At 38.1% G+C, this 25,003-nt stretch overlaps 1 protein-coding gene and 1 pseudogene across 3 annotated transcripts in view; both read right to left on the reverse strand.

Annotated features, from left to right (window-relative positions):
• The window catches only part of USP12 (ubiquitin specific peptidase 12), a 104,507-nt gene that overhangs the window by 58,306 nt on the left and 21,198 nt on the right, over positions 1-25,003 (reverse strand). The gene's annotated exons all lie outside the window — the stretch shown is intronic.
• Positions 1,060-6,449, reverse strand: LOC140847686 (large ribosomal subunit protein uL6 pseudogene; annotated as a pseudogene).

Raw genomic sequence — 25,003 nt, forward strand, 5'->3', positions numbered from 1 at the left:
GTGTGTCACTTACAAAGAATAAAAGAAGATTCAGATTCACTTTATATCTGTTAACTCAGTTAAGGACTGGGAAAAAGTTAAGAAAAACTCATGTTTTTGATCTGTAAATGTTCATGAGACATGTTACTGAAAAACTCTCATCAATTCACCTCTGTCAGAAAGTAACTGTAATGAAAACTGAGCTTAGCAAGAATTATTCTGTCAAGCCTTCACACTTAGCCTGATAACATCAAAAAGAAAATTCTCAAATATGACCAATCTTAGCATAATGACATACTTGATAATTTCAGTGAGCACAATGATACAAATCCTCCTCTTCTACCAATACCAAAAAACTTTCACAAAAAACTTGTAAAATATTCTCATGGATGGTTAAAGACTTAAAATATAACCATATCTGAACTCCACTGCTGGCACTTTTCTACTGCAAAAAAAAGGGAAGATATCTCTTTTTAGAGTCATCTCTGCATTCCCTTCAGTGCAGAAATTTACCTGCTTTGGTGAAAAAATTACAGGAAAAGTTGAATCATTGTAATCTCTTGCAATCTTGGCAGCTTTTATATTGTATTTTACAAAATAACATTTCAGCTCTATAAAAAACAGGGAGCCCTGCATAAATCTGCAAAGAAGTAAAAAGCTAACCTTTTCAAACAATATGGCTTCTCTCTCACTTACCAACTTTACATTTCCCTGTATGGCCCCGGAAGATGACTGGTTAGCCAGAGACGGGTAAGATTCCTCAAGGGAGGAACAACCTAAGACAGGCACAGTCGCAGGGGGGCCATCAGATGAGAATTTGGGGATCAAGAGAGGTGAGGCTCAGAACCTCACCCCCCCTGCTTTGAGAGAAATCTTCTGCATCCGTGGATGTCTTGCTGCCCTTGTCTAGCCTGGATTAATACTTAGTCCATAGGCACACACCTGATCATCTGATCATCTACATTTGCCCTCTTACAGCACTAAACTATGTTTTCTACCTTTATCTTGCATCTACCTACCACTTCAGCATTTTATTAAAAATAAAAATAATAATAATAATAGAGGGAGAAATGTGGGATCAACATATAAATCAAGTACAAAAATCAAACGAATATTCATATTTGACCTGATTGTTTATAGGTCATAATGCGTGATCAAAACCGAAAGTTTCTGTGATGAATGCCCTTGTACTGTTCACCATGTAAGAATTTATTCACTAGGTAAGAATTCGTTCACCATGTAAGAACTTGTTCATTATGCTTCAGAAGATTGGAGACTGACGAGAATTAGGCTTGAGATGGATTAATGATTGTACATTGAGCATTGACCCCTCTATACTGAATTTTATAGTTGTTAACAACCATTTGATCAATAAATATGAGAGATGCCCTCTCAAAAAAAAAAAAAAAAGCCAAGTGTATGCCCCCAGGTTGAACTGAGATAAACCAATTTTTCATTTATGAATAGATTATAATTTGCTAAAATAAAAGCTTTGAAGTCTAGATATTAAAGCTTTAAAAAATAAAATAAATAAATAAATAAATAACAAACAGGGAGCCCTGGATGAATACCAGGAGGACCCTGCAGACACTAGACTTGGGTAACTGATTTGTGTGACAATGCTCAGCCAGAACAGACATGTTCAATGTTTTTCCTTTTATAAAAACATAAACACTTCTATTTTTCCCAACTCCTATGTTAATAGTATAATGAACTATTTGTAAAGTCCAGCACATTCCTGTAAAAATAACTATAGACACAAGATATTAAGTTGAAGTGAAATCAAACCTATGCAAATTGTTAACTAATATTTTCCCCCAGATAAATAAGGCTTTTATTGAATTTTTAAAATACCAAGTAAATCTAAAGAATCACTGGCAACTCACTGTTTCTGTTGCTGCACAACTTGGATCTTATTCATCAGCCTGCTGAAACTGCTCCTTTTTCAGAAACAGATACTATCCAATATTTTTCTGATATCCTTATCTTTAACCGTTGTGGCTTACTGAATGAAAGCAGCTGAATTTGATACAAGTTCAAAGTTAATTTCCTTCGAGAATCAACTCATCTTTCTGGGCATGAGATACTGGACAAGCAATGCCAAGCTTCATCTGAGCCTTGCAGATATATTTTCACCCCAAAAATTTCAGATTTCAACAAGAAAGCCATTCTCCTTAATAATGCTGATGGGAAAGTGAGCACACACAGACCTCATCTTGTAAGGGAAGCCCAGTATAACACCCTTGATCATGTTCTGCACATGACCACTGTTAGTGCAAACGGTAGCCAGTTCCTTTCTGTTTCCCCACCATTTGTCAACACAGAGCCTCTTTCTTTTTCTTTCCAAGGAAACTGAGCTCTACAATGATGTGATTGATGCCCCTCCCCAGGGTTCCTCTGGGGCCCTTCATGATAATTGTGCAGCCCTTCAGAGTGATGTTGACATTTTCTGGAATGTTGACAGTCTGGTTGCTAAGAATCCTCTTCATTCTGACAGTAGACGCAGCAAAGAGAGCAACTGTTAACTAACTTTAATTACTGTCATTACAACAGAGGTCATATTCCAGATTCCAGAGGGTAATTGTACTCCAGCTCACCCTAATAAAAAGTGAAATTATCATCAAACTTACATAGTTTTGTCAGGAAAGAAAAGAGCTGACTGCAGTTGGCACCATGTGCAGTAATGTCCAAACCATAACCAAGAGCGGAGTGACATCACAAAAAATGATGGAGGAGAAAGCTCCAGGGGTCAGTTCCTCCACCAAGACCATGAAGCTGAAAAATTCATGAGAATTAACTATTTCAGAACACTTACAAGCACCAGAGAAGTGGCTGAGGAAGGGAGGGGCTGATGAGAACAAACTGAGAAACCAGCTACACCCACTCCCTCAACCCCAGAGCAGAGGTGGGTACAGGACCCATGTTCCCAGAGCACTGGTGCCAGGTGAGTAATGAGGACCTTGCCGTCCAAATTTCAAGGTTATATATTGTGACCAGTATGGCAGTAGCCTGTGGGAACAACACACTTACATTTGTTTGCCCCCTCCTGAGCTACAGCAACTTTCCTTCCTAGATTTGGAGGTGAGATCCTCCCTTTGGAGGGGAGAACTTGACATTTAAGTAAAACTGTCAGGTTATAAACTGACCCAAGGTAACAGAACAGAAACTTCAGTGACCACACTCAACAAAGAATACAGACCTTGCAAAATTAGTTGGGGAAAGCCACTACACAAACAAATGACTGCAATCCCCAAAGCAATCACAGAGAAGGGGGAAAATCTGATTCCCAGAGTTATCACATTATATAATATCCAAACAGTTGGATTCTCAACAAAAAATTACAGAACATTCTAAGGAACAGGAAAACACTGTTTTTGCAGAAAAAGAAGAATTTTGCAGAAACTGTCCCTGAGGAATTCAAGAATTACTAGTCAAGGGTTGTAAATCAACTCTCTTAAATATGCTCAAAGAACTACAGGAAATCAAGAGAATGCTACGTGAGTGAATAGCGAATGTCAATAAAAATACTATATTAAAAATAAGAAACCAAATAGAAAATCTGGAATTTGTAAGTATAGTAGCTGAAACAGGAAATTCAATAAGAGAGTCCAACGACAGGTTTGAGCATGCAAGAGAAAGAATCAGCAAACCTGAATATAAGGCAGCTGAAATTATCCAGACTAAAGAGCACAATGAAAAAATAATTTAAAAAAATAAACAGACATCACAGGCCCCGTGGGACACCACCAAACATACCAACATATGCATCAGGAGAATCCCTAAAGAAGAGGAAAAGAAAGGAACAAGGAGGAAAAAAATCTGAACAAATAATGGCCCAAAACTTCCCAAGTTTGATGAAAGACCTGAATCCACACATCCATTTAAAAAATAAAGACTGGCAGAATAGATAAAAAAATATAATCCAAGTATATGATGTCTATAAAAGACTCATTTTAGATAGAGACACACAAAGAGGTTGAAAGTAAAAGGATACTAAAAGATATTCCAAGCACAGTGACCAAGATAGCTGGAGGGGAGGAAGCTATATTATTATCAGCCAAGATGCTTTTTTTTAAAGTCAAAAAAAGTTGTAACAATACTGCATTATATACTTGAAATTTGCTAAAAGAGGTGATCTTCAAATGTTATCATCACACACTCAAAAAAAAAGATTTATGTGATGGGGTGGAGGTGTTAACTAACCTTATGGTGGTAATCATTTTGTAATATAAACATGTATAAAATCAGCACATTGTACACCTTAAACTATATGTGTTATATGTCAGTAATTTCTCAGCAAAGCTTGGGGGAGAAAGTAGAGACAAAGAAGAATATTATGTATTAATAGGTTTAATGCATCGAGATGCTACAACAATTGTAAACATAAATGCACTAAAAGAGCCTCAAAATATACCAATCAGAAACTGACAAAGTTGAGGCAGTTCAAGATACCAAATGGGAAGTACCTGAACTCACCTTCTCCCATGGACACAATAAATCTACAGCTACACATGCAAAAAGTCCTTCTGAAAAACACCCTGAAAACAGATGAACAGATCCTCCACAGCAAAGGATAAAAAGGCCACATCAACAAGGGGAGGAGAGGCAGAGATGCCATCGCACCAAAGAGCCCACCCAGGAGAGCAACCCACAATCAGGAGTCAGCTGTCAGCAACCCATGGTCACCAATACAGAACTTCCCCTGAGGAATGAGGAATTTGTGCATCAAAGCAGGCACCCCAATCCTTGGGTCCTGCACCAGAAAGACAAGCAGAGTTTATATCCAGAAGAAACAGGACTGTACAGAACAGAGATGCTGCTCTTAAGAATGCTCATGGCAGACTCATTCATTCCAGGACCCAGTACAAAGGCAGTAGATTGGAAAGCACCAAGACCACATGTGAAGAAAATTCATTTGCCAGCCTTAAGGCACCTGCCAGAGGGGCATAAGCCTGTTGGAACCCTTTCCAGGGATGGAGGTGCTGGTGGGAGCCACTTTTAGGTGAGTGGCAGGTGAGTGCCAATTCTGCATTCTCACTCGAGCCTGTTAGCCCCAGTGGGTGAGTGCAGTCCACAAAGGGGACACCCTTGAGCACTTGACTCTGGCGGCCAGAGGAGATTGCATTTCTGGGCCCTATGGGTTCCAAACAATTGGAGAGACAGTTTGACAAACCAAAAGATAAAGCTAAGTTAAAAAGATAAGGTTCCTCTCCTACCCAGGCAGCTTCTTCAAGACAAAGATAGCTGTTCTAACTGATACATAGGAACAAACACTGAGTCAAGCAAAACAAAGAAACACAGTATGTCCCAAGCAAAAGAACAAGATAAACCTCAGAAAAAACTCTTAATGAAATAAAGGTAAATTATTTACCTGAAAAATTTCAAAGTAATGGTCATAAAGTTGCTCCCTCAACTCAAAAGAAGAATCAATGAACACAGTGAGAACTTCAACAGAGAGAAAATGTAAGTACCAAAGAAAAGTCACAGAACTGACAAATATGATAAATGAACTGAAAATATACTAGAAAGGTTTCAAAAGCACACTAGATGAAGCAGAAGAAAGGGTGGGCTAAAAGATGGGGTAGGGGAACTCACCCACAGCAGCAAAATTTTAAAAAGAATTTTAAAAAGCAAAGATAGCTTAAGGGACCTACAGAAAATATCAAGTGGAATGACCTTCACAATACAGGTGTCCAGAAGGCAGAGAAAGAGAGAAAGAAAAAGTCCATAACTTGCAAAGAAAACAGGCACCCAGACCCAGGAGGTCTAGAGTTACAGGATGAACCCAAACAGACCCGCATCAAGGCACATAATTAAATTGTCAAAAGTTACAGGTAAAGAAAACCTTTAAAAACAGCAAGACAAAAGCAACGTGTTACATACAAGGGAACCCCCATAAGATTATAAGCAGACTTTTCAACAGGAATTTTACAGGCAGAAGGCAGTGGCATGATCTATTCAAATGGCTGAAAAGAAAAAAACTTCCAACCAAGAATACTCTACCAACAAGGTTATTATTCAGAATTAAAGGGGCGTTTTCCAGACAAGCAAAAACTAAAGGAATTTGTCACCACTAAACTCCCTTACAAGAAATGTTAGAGGGACTTCAAGATTTAACAAGGAACTCTAATCAATAACAAGAAAACATATAAAAGTAAAAATCTCACTGGTAAAGGTACTAATAGTAGTAGATTAGAAATAGTAGTAGATATAGTAAAAGTAATGGATTATCACTTAGAGAGCTACTATGAAGGCTAAAAGACAAAAGTAGTAAAAATAAATATAACCACAATAATTAGGGGATACACAAAAATTAAGTAAAATGTGACATCAAAAATATAACATGGGGAAGGGGTAGTAAACATGCAGATTTAGAATGTGTTCAAACATAGTGCTAACAAATACACACTCTTACATATGAGTCTTATGGTAACCAGAAAGTAGAAATCTGTAATAGTTACACAAAAACAATGCAAAAGGAATCTAGATACAACATTATAGCAAGTCTTCAAACTTCAAGGGAAGAAAGTAAAAAAGAGGGGAACAAAACAATTAACAACATGCTAATAAGTACACACTTATCAATAACTATCTTAAATGTAAATAGACTAAATTCTCCAATTAAAAGACACAGAGTGGATAAACAGGTAGAAAAATAAGACCCATCTATTCACTGCCTTCCAGAAATTCACTTCAGATGTAAGGACACACACACACTTTTGAAAGTAAAGGGATAGAAAATAGATGTTTCATGCAAATGGAAACCAAAAGAAAGTTAGGGGTAGCTGCACTTACATCAGACAAAATAAACTTTAAAACAAACTATAATAAAAGATGGCCATTACACTAAAGGCGTCAATCCAACAAGGAGATAAAACACTTAATATTTATGTACCCAACATAGATGTACCTAAATATACAAAGCAAATATTAACAGACCTAAAAGAAGAAACTGACAGTCTTTATGAATAGATGCAAAAATTCTCAACAAAATACTAGCAAACCAAATTTAGCAACATATTAAAACGACTGACCAAGTTGGATTAATATCCAAAATATATAAAGAACACCTACAATTCAAGAACGAAAAGACAACCCATTAAAAAAAAAATTGGTTAATGACCTAAACAGACTTTCTCCAAAGATTTACAAATGGCAAACAAGTACATGAAAAGATGCTTAATATCATTGCCATTAGGGAAATGCAAATCAAAATTACAAGGTACCACTTCACAACCATTAGGATGGCTAGGAAAAAAAAAAGAAAATAACAAATGTTGGTGAGGATGTGGAGGACTTTGACTGGTTCCCCAAAAAGTTAAATAAGGAATTATGATGCAGCCTAAAAATTTCACCTGTCACCACTATGGTGACAGTTGCACAACTTGGTGAATATAATTACTGTCACTGAAATATATACTCAAACTAGTTTAAATAGTACATTTTATGTTATATTACAATTAAAAATACTAAACACATGATCAAGGATCAAGGGTGTTATATGGGGCTCCCAAGATAAGAACTAAATATACATACTTACCTACCATTGTCTTTCTGGAGAGCAAGTCACTTGTTGAAATACCAAATTCTTGGGTGAAAAACATAACTGCAAGGTTCAGGTAAGGCCAGGTATTACTTATTCAGTATTGCAAGCCCCAAAAGGTAAGTTACTTCTTGAAGTGAACACTTAAATTGTACACTTGATTCAACAAGCTACAACAGGGCAAAACAAGGATATCAGAAAAAATTTAGAAGACATCTAGGTCTCTGAAAAAGATCAGTTCATCAGGCAAAAGTGGAAAAACTGTTCTCTAGCTGCTGAAGTAACAGGCTGAATGATACCCAGTGTTTATGTACGGCTCTTCTTAAAAACTGTAGTAACATTCATCTTTAAAATAAACACAGATTTACCTATGTTAAATACAACTAGAACACAAATGCAAGAAGCATCAATCAACGCACAAAGAATGCAGGAAGAAATCGATGTCCGAACTTGAGTTTGAGTTACAGCTGTAAATCTGGGGAGAGGAAATCCCAGGGCAAAATACCTCGGAGAAATAAAGTTTAAAATCCGTTTATTGCTTACAAAATGCAGTCTGGGGCAGTTTCTTTCTTTCCTGTCCCAGCAAAAGCAAAACCGGCCCTTCCCTCTCCTCTCAGATACAGAGAAGCCCTCCGGGCCCAGATAACTACCCATTGATACGGAGATGAACTTCTCTCCACCCCTGAGGAATGGTGCAAATACACTAAAGTCATACTTCTTTCCACCTCTAAACGCCTATTGATATGCAGATGTACTAAAGCTGGGCGAGATATTCTGGAAATATTACAATTTTACCCACACAGTATAATGGAGAAAGCTAGGAATTGGTCAGAGAGACTCTAGATCTAGTCAGAGTAAGAGAGGGCTGAAGTAGGAAGAGCAGAGAGCTGGAATCAGGAAAAGGAGCCCGACTCTAGGCTCTACCGCTGTTTCATAAGCCATATGACCTGGGGCAAGTCACCTGATCAGTCAGATTTTTCTCACTTTATAACAACATGCCTACTTCACAAAGTTGTTGTGGAAATCAAATAATGACTGTGAAACTGCTCTATAGCATTAAAATCACTATGTAAAGTTATTATTAGAAGCATCAGTCATTTGAATTTTTCTAAGTGATTGTTTTAGCAAACCAAGCAACACATGGAAAATTCCAGCAGTTATACCAAACTTTAAGTGTACTCTGTTTTGAAAGCTACTGTGTGGGTAGAAGAAAAAGATACCGATGTTTATTCAAAACTCTGAAGTTAGTGCCCTATGGAGAGTTGTTACAAATACTAGAACAAGCATCAAATCCCTTTTATACGCCTTTTATAAAACTAATAAATACTGCATGTTCACAATCTGAAAACAACGCAAAATGTAGAGAGGGTATAAAATAAAAACATAAAAGTACTTTTATGTTTTTAACTTGCCCACCTGCTCTCATACAAAGACCATTTCTCTGGCTTTATCCTCCCTCCCTATAGGTTCCTTTCCTCACAGACAACTACTGTTAAATGTTTGGTTTTAGTTGTTATGGTAATTATCATCACAACTTTAAATAATATAATCTCAGTCAACAGTGTTGAAATCTGTGCTGTGCAAGATGAGAAACTGGCACATAAACACTGCCTCCCAACTCTCTTCCACCAGGTCCTCTCCTAGTTTTTCTTACAGGTTATTGAATATAACACTGTTTTAGAGTTTCTAGTAATTCTATTTAAACCTCTAGCTAGATGTACCAATTTTGTAAGTGCTTAAGAAATTCCTGCTATGATACAAAAGGAAATTAGCACACTTACCTTGCCTTCTACCTCGTTTCTTCCACCTTCCAATTATCTCTTTATATATTCAGGTATTTTAACATTCACATTTGCTTCTATAATTATAACTGAAAAAATCTGCCATGCTTTATTCAAAAAACAATAACTAGAAAGAGAAGTTGTTCAAAGGCCAGTGCATGCTAAGGAGTCTGACTTGTGCAGCAGGGAGAGGAGGACAGAAACACTGGGTAAGTGCAGACCTAAGAAGATTGAGTTATGCATGCTAAAAATTGTACAGGCAACCAGCAAAATGTAAAGAAAATATCATCACCCTAACAGAGAGCATTTAGGAAAGAAAAAAAAAAACAAAAACGAAGAGACAGAATTGTGGCCCTTAGTCACTAAACTACTGCCACTCAAAGAGTTTTTTTCATTTCTTGTTCTCTTTGAAGCTCTTTCCTCAAATGTCTACAAATCCTTGGTTAGCTGTTCATGTTTGTGAATATGAATGTTTATAACTGTTGTGTACGTGGCATGTGTCCTGGACGAGCACCGTTCCAAGTTCTGTGGGAGCAGGGTACATGAGAGCAGGTGGGCAAGTTAACAAAGGCTGTGTGACACCGAGGGTGCAGTGCGTCCCACCTCCCCCAACTGTGATTGCGGTAAAACCAAACTACTGCAAGCCCTTCTCTGCTCTCTCCACTCTCAAGTCCTCCTCCAATAAAAGATCACCCACTTTCTGCAAAGACCATTTTTCTGGCTTTATCCTAAAGGTGAAAACCTGGCATGCCAGCTACTCCATTTGCACAGGAAAAGAGAAGGCTCCCCTGAGCCAGCTACTGCCAAGAACTTCTCTAACTGATTGCCATGGTGACTGCTTCACAGTCACACTCCTGCTATAAACCGAGGTTCCTAATCCAAGCTGCCACAAGGGTTCTCTTGGGAAGACTACAGTCAGCTATTCTGTTTACTGGTTTTTCTCCTTACCAATGTCACTTTTCCTACTCGCTGCTACCTCTCTAATCGTACCTACTAATTTTCCAACCTCTAGGAATTCCTCAAAAATATCTGGCCCATTGGTAGCACCATTTATCCTCTAAGTCTGTTAGAGTTTAAATAAACTGAACACACTCACCACTCTTAGGCAGACACAACTTTCTGTTATTTCCACAGGAGTTTTAGAAGTGGATATACATATGTTCACACTGGCCTGAGGTTCCCTTATAACATATTTCTTATAAGAGTTTTTATTAACAAGTGTAACTTCAAAATAGTCTACCCTCCCCAGAATATACTTTCTAAATCATATAAAAAGCTTTGCTAATAAACATCTACAATAGTGGAAGGATCATCTCTGATGCTAAATCAGTCTCATCCTACTCTCAGCCCATCCCAAGCTGCTTTCATTCAGAACAAAACACTATTCTGAGCAATAATCTCCAACAATGTGTGTGTGAATATTACATACAGAAATGTAAAGGAAGTTTATAGATCAATATCTGTTTCAGAAAAAAATTCCTAACTTTATTCTAATTCATAAAAAAAAATTGTATTAGTCATACATTATGACTGACATGTGTCACCACACTATAACTGAAAAGGACTAACGAAGCTGTCTTCACAGGGTCACTAAAGATCCACAAGACAGAACTGGGAGAGAGGCAACATACAGTGAAGTGTTTTGATCAAAAGCAATGCATTTCTGAAATTTCTTTATCATGCTTGGCTTGCCATCCAGGCTCATTTGCTGTTAAACTCTGAAAACTGACACAGAAAGAAGGGAGAATTAGTACTCTCTATTTAATAAGAGAGGGGGATAAAAATAAGAGTTCAGTGAGTTCAAGGTGAGAACACCTATTATCTACATGCCCAGATATAAAACTACCTTCCAAATCTCTCAGAAAAGAGGGAGTTACTTTCTATCCAGGTCCCCCGAAGTCTCTCACATTACAAAAAAATGCTCTCAAATACAAATACTTAATTTTAAGCCTTTTGTTAAGGGTGATCTGAAGTCTCATGGACTTGAAACAATCTCAATAAATGACAGCTCTAGATGCCTTTAGAGAAGGACTTGAACACATTTATTATGCCTAGAGAATCATCTCATTGTGGAATATGATGGATCTTATAGTAAATAAGCCTTTAAAATCACTTTTATAAAGCAGAGACTCAGTCAGCAATCTGTGGTATTATGTGTGAATAGCAGCAAACAAGCAAACAAAAAATGAATTGTCAATATAATGTAACAGAAATGCTATCTCAAGCCACAGTATCCACTAACACCACCAAAAATGAATCTAAAACTGCTGTACATAGGGCTACACTTACAGATGACAGGCTCTGACAAATGCTTAAATGTCATAAAAAAAATAACTAGAGATGAACAAAACACTGATGTTGAAGAAACCTACGAACAATTTGAGTATGAGTAAAGTATCATAAAATTAATGAAAACATACAGTTCATTTTTATCTGATTGTATGTAACAAAATTTATAAATTAAATGTTAAGTCATCTGAATCCCTAAACATTTATATAGTGCTATGATTTTATATTTCATAGACCTTGATAAATAACAAGGTACCTGCTATTTTACATATAGGCATATAACCATACATGAAACACTGACTGCCGGAAGCAAGCCAGGGGGAGGTAGGCAGCATGCTTCACTTCCCAGGCTGGACAGGAATATCCCACCCCAAGGCATATGACCTCTCTTTTCACAGGGCTCATTCTGTCTCCAATGCAAGCAGCAACAGTCCCTCTCACCGACTCGTTCTTCCCACTGGAGGCATGAGTTTTCGCTGAGTTATGTTATCTAAAGGCTGTTTCCCCAACACAGGTCAATTGCAAAGAAGGAATTAGGAAGAGTGGCCAAGCTCCCCACTGCCACAGGGCTCTCAAAGGATTCCTGCTCTGAGGCGAAAACATTACTTTAAGCAGGACCCTGATTTTCTTTCCCACTGCTGAGAGTGGGAAAGTAAGGGTGACTATAATAAAGCAAACTGTTTTCCATGTTCTACTGAACCTACTGCCTTCATCTCAAAAAACTCTGACTGCTACAGAAGCACCAAAAAATCCAAGGCTCCCAAATCCCAGTCTTATGAATAACTGTGACAGAAGAGACCTCAGTAAAGGCTTTTTAGGAAGTTTAATGAAGTGAACTGATTCTTCAATGGAGAGCATAAAGCAGCTAAGCAACTCATCCTAGGTTAGTCTGTAGTCAATTCAAATTAAATTGGAGAATAAAGAATATTCTGACATCTAACTATACACATAGGTGTAGTTTCCCAAGTACGTACTGACTACCCAGCAGGCACCACCAGGACAAAACAATAAATACATGGGCTATGCTGTCCACACACACGGTCAGGGAACAATGCGGTGCAAGAGACAAATCTAGATCAAGCATATAAAATATCAAATCACACAGTATTATTTAAATAATAAAATGACCCCTGGGATTTGCCTCAAAATAATATAGTAAGGTTTAAAATAGGTAGGAACAAAGAAGACACAAGGTTGGTCCAGAGATGCTTTTTGCTGTAGCAAGCTGATAAGCACACAGCACACAAAATACTATTTCATCTACCTTAATGTACATTTCAGCTTTTCTACAAAAAAGATCATAGTTAAAACAACCTGCAATACATGATTAACTGCCAAGTATGTGATACAGACAATAAGTACATTACCTCAGAAGGAGACATCCCCTCACAGAAAATAAATTACAGATATGTACCACACAAGGCAAGAATTAAACCTCAGTCAGACTGCAACTTCTCCACTGTGAATGCATCTTTGTGTCGGACAAAAAATAAAAGTGTTCTCCCTGAATGTGGACGGGACCTGTGACTTGCTTCTAAACAACAGAACAGGACCAAAGTGAGGGACATCATCTCTAGGCCCGTCTCATGTCACAGAAGATGCTGTGTTGTCCCAGGCTTGCGGAGTCCCTGACTGGCTCTGCAGAAGCAAGCTGCCATGCTGCAGGCTCAGGGAGCAGGCCCGTGGCCAGAAACCCGGGCAGTGTCTCCGTGCTGGGGGTGGCCTCCAACCAAGGGCCCTCACTCAGTCTCACAACAAATGGTGCAACATGCTAAGTGAGGTTGCAAAGAGAGACTCCAGATGAGAACTGAGCTCTGGCCAGCACACCGACTGCGGCCTTGCAGGGGGCACAGTGTACCCACAGAGGCTAGCATACAATAGAAGTGTGTGGGCTGAAGCTGTTAAGGCTGTGATAATGTGTTATATGGCATAGAAAAATCATATAATCATCCATTGACAAATAGCTCTTCTCTCCTATTTTCAGTCTGAAAGACCGGTCATGTGTTGTGTCATGTCTGCCCCTTCAGCTGTGCTGTTACTTCTGAGTTTCCAGAAATATTAATTCTAGAACTCGAGGATATGACAGCGAAATCCATGTGCACCCTGTAGCAGGATGGCCAAATGTCCCGGTTTGCTGAAATCACTCATACCAATTGTCACAGCATAATTAACAGCACACCTTTTCACTCCAGTTTAGACATAAATGATCCCAGCCTTATAATCACACTCCATGTATTAACCATCATCTTTCCAGACAAGATTATCTTATTATTTTCAATTTGCTCCTATTGCACATACTTCACATCTTTAATCATTACAGTTAATGTTTTGCTGGGCTTTTCCCAGACTGATGATCTGTTGAGCGAGGAAGTTCAGCATATAGATTAAAATAAAGGACTTAAGATGCAAACTCTTAATACAGTTTCCTTACTTTACATCTGAACGGATATGGTTATTTTCTATAGTGCTAACTGTAGTGCTAATTTACCTATACTTTTATAACTATAGGTTTCCTACAGCTTATACTACATACTTACATAAAACTGTTTCTAAAATAGTCACTTTTAGATAAACTGGTAATACCTGAACCCTTTTTATAAGGACAGAGTTCTCCTACAGCAATTTCATACAAGTCCCACCTGTAGTTATTTTATGCAGGCAGGATATAAATAAATGCATGTTAAGTTATACACAAGCACTTGCCCATATATTTATCTTAAAAACATGTTCTTGTATGGCTTACGTATGCCAGGTACTATGAGAAGGATAGGGAACAAAGCTGACTTATTCTTACAGAAAAGGAAATTGAGGTTCTGCCTTTGCTGTTCAGACTATTAAATAAACAAGTAATAGTGAAAAAGACATCCTAACATTCTTGCTTCTCAAAAAAGTAGAGTCCCTCTACTCATTACACTTTAACAAGGTAAAATACAAATTAAAGGTTTACTTCCTACTTGCAAAAGTGCAGTTACATAAAAAATCACAATATGAGATGTAAAAAGCTATTTACAAAGCCCACTTAAGTTTCTCAACTGATACAATTCTAACCTCAAAAATAAAACAGTTCTTTTAATATATACATTACATTTGGGGTAGGGCGTTATAGACAAAAAGTAGAAAAACTGACACACTGTTTCCTGGAAGAGAAGACGGTGGGTGGTGGCGGGGAGGGAACATGACGGTGGCTTCAGAAGTGGGGAAATGTTGTTTCTTGATATTAGAACTGGTGGGCAAAGGTCTGAAAATTCACTGAGGTCTACACTTACATGTTAAGTAAATCAATATAGCTATGAAAACACACACAAATTCAGAGGTTTTAGAATATGAAATCTTAGATCTACATCAACAAAGACTATTAATCAAACAAGTAATTTTTAATGCTTATTGTATCCCTACAGGCAATATAGAGAATAACATTAATATAATAATAGGTTTCATTTATTAAGTATCCATGATACACCAAGGACTATACTAAGTACTTCACATATGTGATTTATTCTATCTTCAAAACAACTCTTTGAGATATTAGCCTAATTTTTATGGATAACAAAACTGAAGTTGGCACTTCAAATCCTTAAAAGACTAGAGAGTTGATTAATGCTATTCTTGCTTCACATGTAAATAATAAATTCATTTTAAAGCATCTCAACTGTTGAAATTAACATTTTTTTTTTTTGAGAGGGCATCTCTCATATTTATTGATCAAATGGTTGTTAACAACAATAAAATTCAGTATAGGGGGGTCAATGCTCAATGTACAATCATTAATCCATCTCAAGCCTAATTCTCGTCAGTCTCCAATCTTCTGAAGCATAACGAACAAGTTCTTACATGGTGAACGAATTCTTGCACAGTGAATAAATTCTTACATGGTGAACAGTACAAGGGCAGTCATCACAGAAACTTTCGGTTTTGATCATGCAATATGACCTATAAACCATCAGGTCAAATATGAATATTCATTTGATTTTTGTACTTGATTTATATGTTGATCCCACATTTCTCCTATTATTATTATTATTTTTATTTTTAATAAAATGCTGAAGTGGTAGGTAGATGCAAGATAAAGGTAGAAAACATAGTTTAGTGCTGTAAGAAGGCAAATATAGATGATCAGATGATCAGGTGTGTGCCTATGGACTAAGTATTAATCCAGGCTAGACAAGGGCAGCAAGACATCCACGGATGCAGAAGATTTCTCTCAAAGCAGGGGGGGTGAGGTTCTGAGCCTCACCTCTGTTGATCCCCAAATTCTCACCTGATGGCCCCCCTGCGACTGTGCCTGTCTTAGGTTGTTCCTCCCTTGAGGAATCTTACCCGTCTCTGGCTAACCAGTCATCTTCCGGGGCCATACAGGGAAATGTAAAGTTGGTAAGTGAGAGAGAAGCCATATTGTTTGCAAAGGTTAGCTTTTTACTTCTTTGCAGATTTATGCCCTGTGGCTTCTATGCCCAGCACTTGTCTCGAGGTATCTTTACCACCTGGAGGAATTATGATACTCGGTAAATTCGATATGAGGCACGAATTCTATTTAAGGTTTGTAATTAGGAAGGAAGAAGAAAAGCTATAGATGTAGCATATGAAGGAAACTTGGGAGGATTGATTATTTCTTTGACATATCTTCTTGTATAGTACCTTAAGTATGTATAGGTTTTAAACTACTAACTAATTTGCACACACATATTAACATAATAGGAATACGGTGACATAAACAAAGCAAATCTATAATTACCAGCCATCTCCAGTGAAGCCAAGAAAGCCATTTAGGCACCCTAGGCATTTGTGAAAATTTATCTATGATATGATGGATATTGTCCAACTGTACTTGAACCATCAGACAAATTAAAGCAGCCCATTTCTGGGATCTGTTCACATCCCATATGTTCTTTTAACCATAGATAGTCTATAGTCATGAGATTTTGGGGTGCTACAACTTGCACCCCTCCCTACTCCTGGTTGAGTTCCAACAGTACAGATCCAGTCAAATTCGTTGTCTCACTGTATGCACATGCCAGCCTAGACATCTCCCTCCTCCTTCTTATGGCAAGTCCAGGAGACGGTGGGCTGGATGCAGCCACAACCGCAGCATCGTCCGGATCCCTGTGGAGGCTTTTTGATGATCATCCCCCGGCACGAGTCCTCCAGAGAGTGCTGATGCCGGAAGCTCCTCCTCATATCGTATCTTAGTTCATTTTCTGGGTATCCAAGCTAGGCCTTGATCTTCTGCGTAGAAACAAACAGACCCTTTGCCCACACTTTGACATGCCCTCTATACCACTGTGCAGAACTCATTGGAGGTCAGCACACAGTAACTGCTTTTTTTTTTTTTTGAAATTAACATTTTTTAAACTGTGAAATGTTCATTCACTTGCTCCAAGTTCGCTTGCTTTAGGAGATTAATTTCACAATTATTTCCAAGTCAGCTGGCAGTGACTACTGCGCCAGAACAATACACTAGAGCTACAGATTACTACTGAACTTCAGAAATACCACACAAGAACTTCTCTAAGGCCTTCCATAGCTATTCCAATTAAAATGGAAGTTAAAATTCAAAGAAGGGGAAAAAAATGTGAAATTTGATTGAAAATATCAATGTACACTAATTTTTAATTTCCTTGCTATGTCTCCTGAAAGAGCCCCAAACCATTCTCCACTACAATGAACCAAGATACTTTGGGGAAACAGCTGACTGTGGGGCTGAGGAAAGCAAAGTACAAGGGAACACAGAATACCTTATGCCAGAGAGTTAGGAAGTGTTCAAAGAAAGATGAAAACATGACAAAGGGAGAGAGGAGCTGGCTGGATGTCCACCGGCCCCATCGGTCAGGGGCAATGAGCATCCTAATTAATAATGTGATAATGGATCATAATCTGCTGAACAGAAGATCATACTCCTATAAACACACATGAATAAACAAATAGAAGGGAGGGAAATCTCTCTATTGTAGCAGAATGCCAACTAATACAGAAGGAATGACAGTCCTTAACCAAGTAGTGAAATTCAATGAGGAAGAGTATATTTAATTAGTATCAAGAGTATATCCCCCCAAAATTAATTATAAAGTAAAACACACTCATCTGACAGTGGAAAAACTTGACGGAAATCCGTAATAGCCAAATGATCAAAGCTGACACCACCAATATCAGGACAAAGCAGTATCACCATATGCCCCCAACAGGGCACATCACTTCTGTGGCAGTGCTTTCCAAAATGCATGGCCTGAATCTAATCATGAAAAAGTATCAACCAAACCCAAATTGTGGGACAATATAAAAACTAATTGGCTTGTACTCCTCAAAAATGTCAAGCTCAATAAACACAAGAAAGGCTGAGGAACAATTATTAAAGGACACTTTGAAAAATGACAAGTATACCACATGATAATTTTTAGTTTGATATTCAACCTTTTCAGGATAACTGACTAAATTTTAAAAAGGACTATGGATTAGACAAGAGTATTTTTTAACTTATACTGTGTCTATGAGAGTATTCTTTTTTTTTGTATCATTAATATAAAATCACATGGGCAACACTGTAGTTACTAGACTCCCATTACCAGTCCCCACCACATACCCCATTACAGTCACTGCCCATCAGTGTAGTAAGATGCTACAGAGTTACTACTTGTCTTCTCTGTGCTTAAAGAGTAATCTTATTCTTGCATGCTGAAGAATTTAAGTGGCATGATTCTCCCAGTCATCCTCAAATGGCTCAGATAACAGCACGCATGTATAAGCACAACACACACAAACATACACTGCACTTTTGACAACAGAACTTAGCAAAACCTAAACTATCAGAGAATTTGAGTAAAGGATATTTGGGAGTACCTTGTGTTTGTGCTATTCTTGTAACTTTTCTGTAAATTCAAAATTATATCAAAAAGTCATAGTAGATTCAAAATTGTATCAAAAAGCCATTGAGTTTTCACTGGTAAAATCTAGAATAACTTGAGCGTCAAAAAGAATGATTGTGGTTATCAAACCAATCATAACTGATTATGAAACAGTCAAAAATTCATCATCATACTCAAAAGAGGAAAAGGAGCAAAAAGAAGAATAAAGGAGGAAAAACTCATCCGTAGCACTGGTGCAGAGTGTGAGTGATACTGATTCCTTACTCCAAAAACTCATCTTTCAAAACGTGAGTATTTATTCTACTTTTTTAGGAAGAACTATACTTCAACTTCAGCTGACGAAAGGCAATTCTTTACAGAAGAATGCCTCCTCATAACATAGGGAAGGAGTTCACAAAATTTAGAAAATGCCCTTTTGAAAAACCCAAACTGAAACTGCCCCAATCATCAATTGCTGCACAGGTGCCCAGGACCCTGGCAAATGGCCAAACCCTCAGATTACATGGTAACTGCGAAGGGACAGAGTTCACTTGTAATGACGAGACCTGGTGGCTTCCACTTTAAGCAAGGTATCAAGTTCAGCAGCACTGGTAGTGAGCCACCTGCCGTCGTGTTCCGCACTACATGCTGCAATATGAACAACACTGACCAAGTACTCCGGTCAAATATGTGGTCCATCTCAGTCTCATCAAGCCTTAACACCTCATTTCTACTTTCAGGAAATAAAAGAGATAGTGGAGCAGATTAAAAGAGACCACAAACAAACCTTCAAACAAATCCAGACAGGGTCAATAACAGACAATCTGTCTTGTCTGTTCAAAGAGTGGATGATAGGGAAAAAAAATTTGAGAGAGTGCTTAGATTTTAAGACTACAGAGACAGAACACCAAATATAAAGCATGAGCCTTGACTGGGCTGTTGTTCAAAAAAAAACAAAACACCATGGATGGCAGTTTTATAACTGGAGCAACTGGAAAACTGTCTGAATATTAGGAAATACTAGAAAATTACTGTTACTTTTCTTGGGTAAGAAAATGGGAGCCATTGGGTAGCATATGCCATTATTTTTAGATGATCCATCAGGGTCTGCCTACATAACCATTTCTTAGACTTCAACTCCTTCATCAAGTATGTCTGTAACTTTTCATCTAAAAGTTAAATTCTTTCATTAGACTGAATTGAGGAAGAGATAAGTGTAACTTAAGACTGCAGAGAGGAGGCTCTCAATCCCCGAGGGAAGCGCGCGCTGATGCGGCAGGGATTCCGGCCTCTTGATTCTTCCTGACACCGGCTGCCAGCGCTGCCGCACCGGTCCGACTTCCCCAGTGGTTTCCCTTGCCTGTTCCACTCACTCACCCTGAAACTGCCCTAAATTCTGACTGGGGATTTTCAGCTGAACAAAGAAGGTAACATGTAGACAGATCAAGAGACACACTGTGTTACTAAAACCGATTTTGTTGATACAGGGAATTCACAATCTGATTATGAGTATATAATCGACCACGAAAATACAGGGTTCTGAGCACATACCTAGAGAGTTGTAGAAGAGAACCAACATTTATTTACTAAACTGGACTGTTTAACATAAACTCTATCTACTCCTCCCAATAACCTTTAAAGCAGTATTTTTGGATAAGCAGTTGAGTACATGGTAGTTGTAAGCAAAGACTCTGCATCCAGAGTTCAGGGAGTTGATCCCAGCTCTAGCAGCTTAATGACTGTATGACACTGGGACATTCCCTGAAGCTATTTGTGTCTCAATTTTCTTACCCATAAAAGATAGCAGTTCCAACCTCCCAAGAGTTGTTGTGGGAACTAAATGAGTTAATTAACATGTGTAAAGGGCTGAGAAAAATGTCAAGTATACAGACAGTACTACTTAATCAAACATATTTTTAGCCACTTTACAGATAAACTCAAGAGTTTAAGGGAATTCGTCCACAGTTGTAATTAACAAATGGCAGAGGGGAAGCGTGAACACAGGTCTGTGTCAAATGCAGAGCTCCCATTCTCCATTACACCTCCCTCCCTTCCTCCCCAAATGTCAGGTTCTCCTCCAATAAATACAGAAGTGTAAGATATTTCCCAGTGACTTCTTTATTAAAGAATGACAGTGACAACATAAAATTCTGAATCACGCTTTTCTCCATGTACCAAGAGAAGACCCTATGAATGAACATATATTTCATAATGTTGCTGACCTATGGTAACGTTAAGTGCTACAATATACCTTGTATTTTGGCTAAGGGAAGTGAATTTATACACTAACTCTACGGGTAAATGAATAATGACCCCCACTTAGCTGACATTTAAAAAGATTCTTTGAAAATCAATCTTTTAGTTGAAGATTTCCTGCATAACCATTTTCTTCCAGTGACTGTTATTCCAGTTTGGTAGCTTTTCAGAAGGAAGGACAAATTAGTAACAACATAAAGGAGCGCCCACATAACTTCAACCTAAATTACTATGTTGAGGTAGTTCATTTAGAACCTACTCATCACTGTGAAACAGCAGATCTCAGATTTAGCTCCCCTGCAGTACTTGCTACTATAAAGGGCTGGTTGTCCTAAATTTTGACTCCAAAACTCTATGTATATGTAACACCAAACTTTTGCTGTCAATAGGGAAAATGAGAAACAACGATAGTAACTATGTCTTGGTCTCTAAGAGGTTACAGAAGGAGAAAACAGCAAAAATTTTTAAATTCCTGATTTGAGAGCCCAAGCCTTAATTTTCATGCAACTACCCACAGGACAGTTAAAAGGATACTTAATAATCCAAATTTTGTTTTAAAACTCATGTCTGCTGTATATAAAAAAGACCAGGAGAACATACACAAACATGGTTATCAGTTACTAGTGATTAGTTAATGAGTTATAGCTGACTTATAATTTCTTCTTTACACATTTCTGTCCATTGCAAACATTTATTCCTTTTATGACCAATAAAACAATAAATTTTTTTTATTAAGTATCCATGTAGCTAAAAAGAAAGTATTGCACAGCTGTGAAAGGCTGTGGGGGTTGGGGAAAGTGGGTAGGTGGAAGGTAGAGATTAAGCCGTTATGAAGAGGAAAAAAAAAAATCAAGCAATCTGATAACTACAACCCACTCCCAGAAATGTTGCCCATTATGAAATTAATGCCAAATTACTGCAGAACTCCGATGCTAGCTTATGAGGTCAGAGGTAATCAAACCAGTTTAAAAGATATCTAAACTAACCAATTGCTATTCCCCTTTAAAAATACAATTCCCGTAGTCCCTACCTTGTTTCTGAAAGGACATTAACATGGCAACAGCCTTTAACCCATCTGTTATGGGCTGAACTGTGTCCCCCTGAGAGATACATTGAAGTCTTTTAACTCCCAGTAGCTCAGCTGTGACCTTTTTTTAGAAATAGGGTTTTTACAGAAGTAATCAGGTTAACATGAGGTCATTAAAGTGAGCCCTAATCCAGTATTACTGGTGCCCTTTTAAAAGGGGGAATTTAGACACAGATAAACACAGAAGGAAGACCATGTGAAAAGAAACAGAAACAGGCTGCTATCCTCAAGCCAAGAAACCCCTGAGGTCATCAGAAGCCAGAGGACAGGCCTGGAGAAGATCCTGTGCTAGCACCTTTAGAGGGAGCACAACCCTGCCAACACCCTGAATTCAGGCTTCAGTCTTCTGGCCTCCACAACTGGAAAACAATAAATTTCCTTTGTTCTCAGACACCCAGTTTGTGGTACTTGTCACAGAAGCCCTAGGAAGGTAGTACACTATCCTATAAACACCACGCAACAGGATACCGCCACATTCACTGCCTTTTTAAAGAGTTAACATTGAATAATTTCATCTGCAGATTATGCAGGGAAACTCATCTATGAGCACAGCAATATACAACTCATGAAAGGAATTCATACTATCATTTCATTTTAGTTTGCTTCCAATTTTTTTATGAATGTCTTCTGTAAGACTGTTTGCAATATTTAACTACAGTAGTATATGCTTCAGTTGAGAACATAACAATTACGAATGAATCTCATAACAAAGTTGATAATACTAAAACCAAAATGTCAAAATAAAACACAATACTTCCAAGTGAAAGATATCAACATCAACATAAACCAGAATTTGAAAATACGTATGTCAAACACAGACCCACAAACACATGATAGTAAAAATGCTGAAAATCAAAGACAAGGAGAAAATCTTGAAAGCAACAAGAAAAAAGGAGTCACTCAGAAGGGAATGCCAATGAAACTAACAGCTGACGTCTGAACGCAAACAATGGCAGCAAGAAGGCAGTGGAGCAACATATTCAAAGTGCTCAAAGAAAAAACTGTCGGCAAGAACACTAAATCTGGCGAAGCTTTCAAACCAAATGGTAAAACCTAGAGCAACCACTAAGAAAAACAACAAAACAAAAAAATGTAGGCAGTAAAAAGTCAATAATCAAATTAAATCCTACACTAGAAAACACTCAATGCAAAACAAAAAACAAAAAGCAGTAAAGGGGAAAAGGGCAGGGGAAAGACAAGTCTAGGTTCAAAAACTGAGGTCTTATAAAATCCAATAACAATTAAACTACTCCAAAAATGGAAATGGCAAGTATCTCACTTCTGTAACAGCAAACAGTTGTGTCACAATCCATTAATTGGTACATGAGTTACAGAACTTGTTAATGTTTGGGAATTAAACGTTCAACCTTTCCCCTTCTACAGACCACCCTCCCAGAGCTCACATACCCACTTTTGTCATATTGTTCTCTGACTGCTGTGAAGTTAAGGCTCATCTCCTCAATAAGACCAAGAAACCAAAGTTTCTTCCTCAAGAAACCACTCTTGACAGCTACATGTAAGAGAATGAAACTGGATTATTGTCCAACTCCATACACAAAAGTAAACTCAAAATGATCAAAGACCTGAATGTAAGTCATGAAAATGAGACAGGGACCATGGGTGTAGTCAGAGTAGGGTAAGGGCCTCTGGAAAAAGACCCCTACAAAAACTCCATATTAAACAATTAAGCAAAGTCAGAGTCACATTAATTCTCTAAAGTAAACTATCAAACTAGGAATATAAGCATTCTTCAGTGAAGATAGTTTACACTAAAAAGCCAGGAGTAACTTGGCCTGGAATGTTTGAACATCACCCAGATAAGAAATGGCCTCAGCATTTCCCATGTCTTGTTTGTGTCAATTAAATGAGGCTATTGTAAAATTTCCCTCAGCCTGCTAAAAGGCCCAGTTTCTCTTTAGCTTTGCCCAGATGCTGCTTTTCCTCCTCCAGCCCCTTATCAAGTAATATATAACCTGGGCAATTAATATAGCAGGCAGGCCCAGCCGTAAACAACATAGTGAAAGGCAGGAAAGATTCCATCTTAAATATAAGACTGCATTAACACCCAAGAAGTTAAGAAGTAAGATTCTTAACTTACTATTTAGCAAACAGACAATAACTCAGCCCACCTTGAAAGCAGGACAGGCAGCCTTGATTAATATGCTCCCACACCGAACCCTCCTACACTGCTGGAGGGAATGTAAGCTAGTTCAACCATTGTGGAAAGCAATATGAAGAGTCCTCAAAAAACTAAACATAGAAACACCATTTGACCCGGGAATTCCACTCCTTGGAATTTACCCAAAGAATACAACTTCTCAGATTCAAAAAGACATATGCACCCCTATGTTTATCGCGCCATTTTTTACAACAGCCAAGATATGGAAGCAACCTAAGTGTCCATCAGTAGATGAATGGATAAAGAAGAGGTGGTACAGATACACAATGGAATACTATTCGGCCATAAAAAAGAAACAAATCCTACCATTTGCAACAACATGGATGGAGCTAGAGGGTATTATGCTCAGTGAAATAAGCCAGGCAGAGAAAGACAAATGCCAGATGATTTCCCTCATTTGTGGAGTATAACAATGAAGCAAAACTGAAGGAACAAAATAGCAGCAGACTCAGAGACTCCAAGAAGGGACTAGTGGTTACCAAACGGGAAGAGTGTGGGAGGGTGGGTGGGGAAGGAGGGAGAAGGGGATTGAGGGGTATTATGTTTAGTACACATGGTGTGGGGGGTCATGGGAGAACAGTGTAGCACAGAGAAGGCACATAGTGGATCTGTGGCATCTTGCTCCACTGATGGACAGGCACTGCACTGGGGTATGAGTAGGGACTTGATAATATGGGTGAATGTAGTAACCACATTATTTTTTCATGTGAAACCTTCATAAGAGTGTATATCAATCATATCTTAATAAAAAAAAAATATATATATATATATATATTATATGCTCCCAAACCAAGAAACTACTATTCTAAGAATCAAAACAGTAAATTTCTTATGTTAACTCTGGAAAATAGACCAGAAAACTGATTAAAAACTTGGTGTCTCTTCAAAGATAAACAATTAGAGAACATTTAGTAGGTCTGTATCCCTAGCCCTTTGTCTCAACCACCTAGAAATCCCCTAGACAATGCACCACTACAGACTCTCTTGTCCCCTCCTGGCTTGAGCCAGGAGCTCTATTCTCTCACTGTATCTCTAAATAAAAGCCTCTCCCTG

The sequence above is a fragment of the Manis javanica genome, chromosome 1 (genome assembly GCF_040802235.1).
Source record: "Manis javanica isolate MJ-LG chromosome 1, MJ_LKY, whole genome shotgun sequence".
NCBI classification, from domain to species: Eukaryota; Metazoa; Chordata; class Mammalia; order Pholidota; family Manidae; genus Manis; species Manis javanica.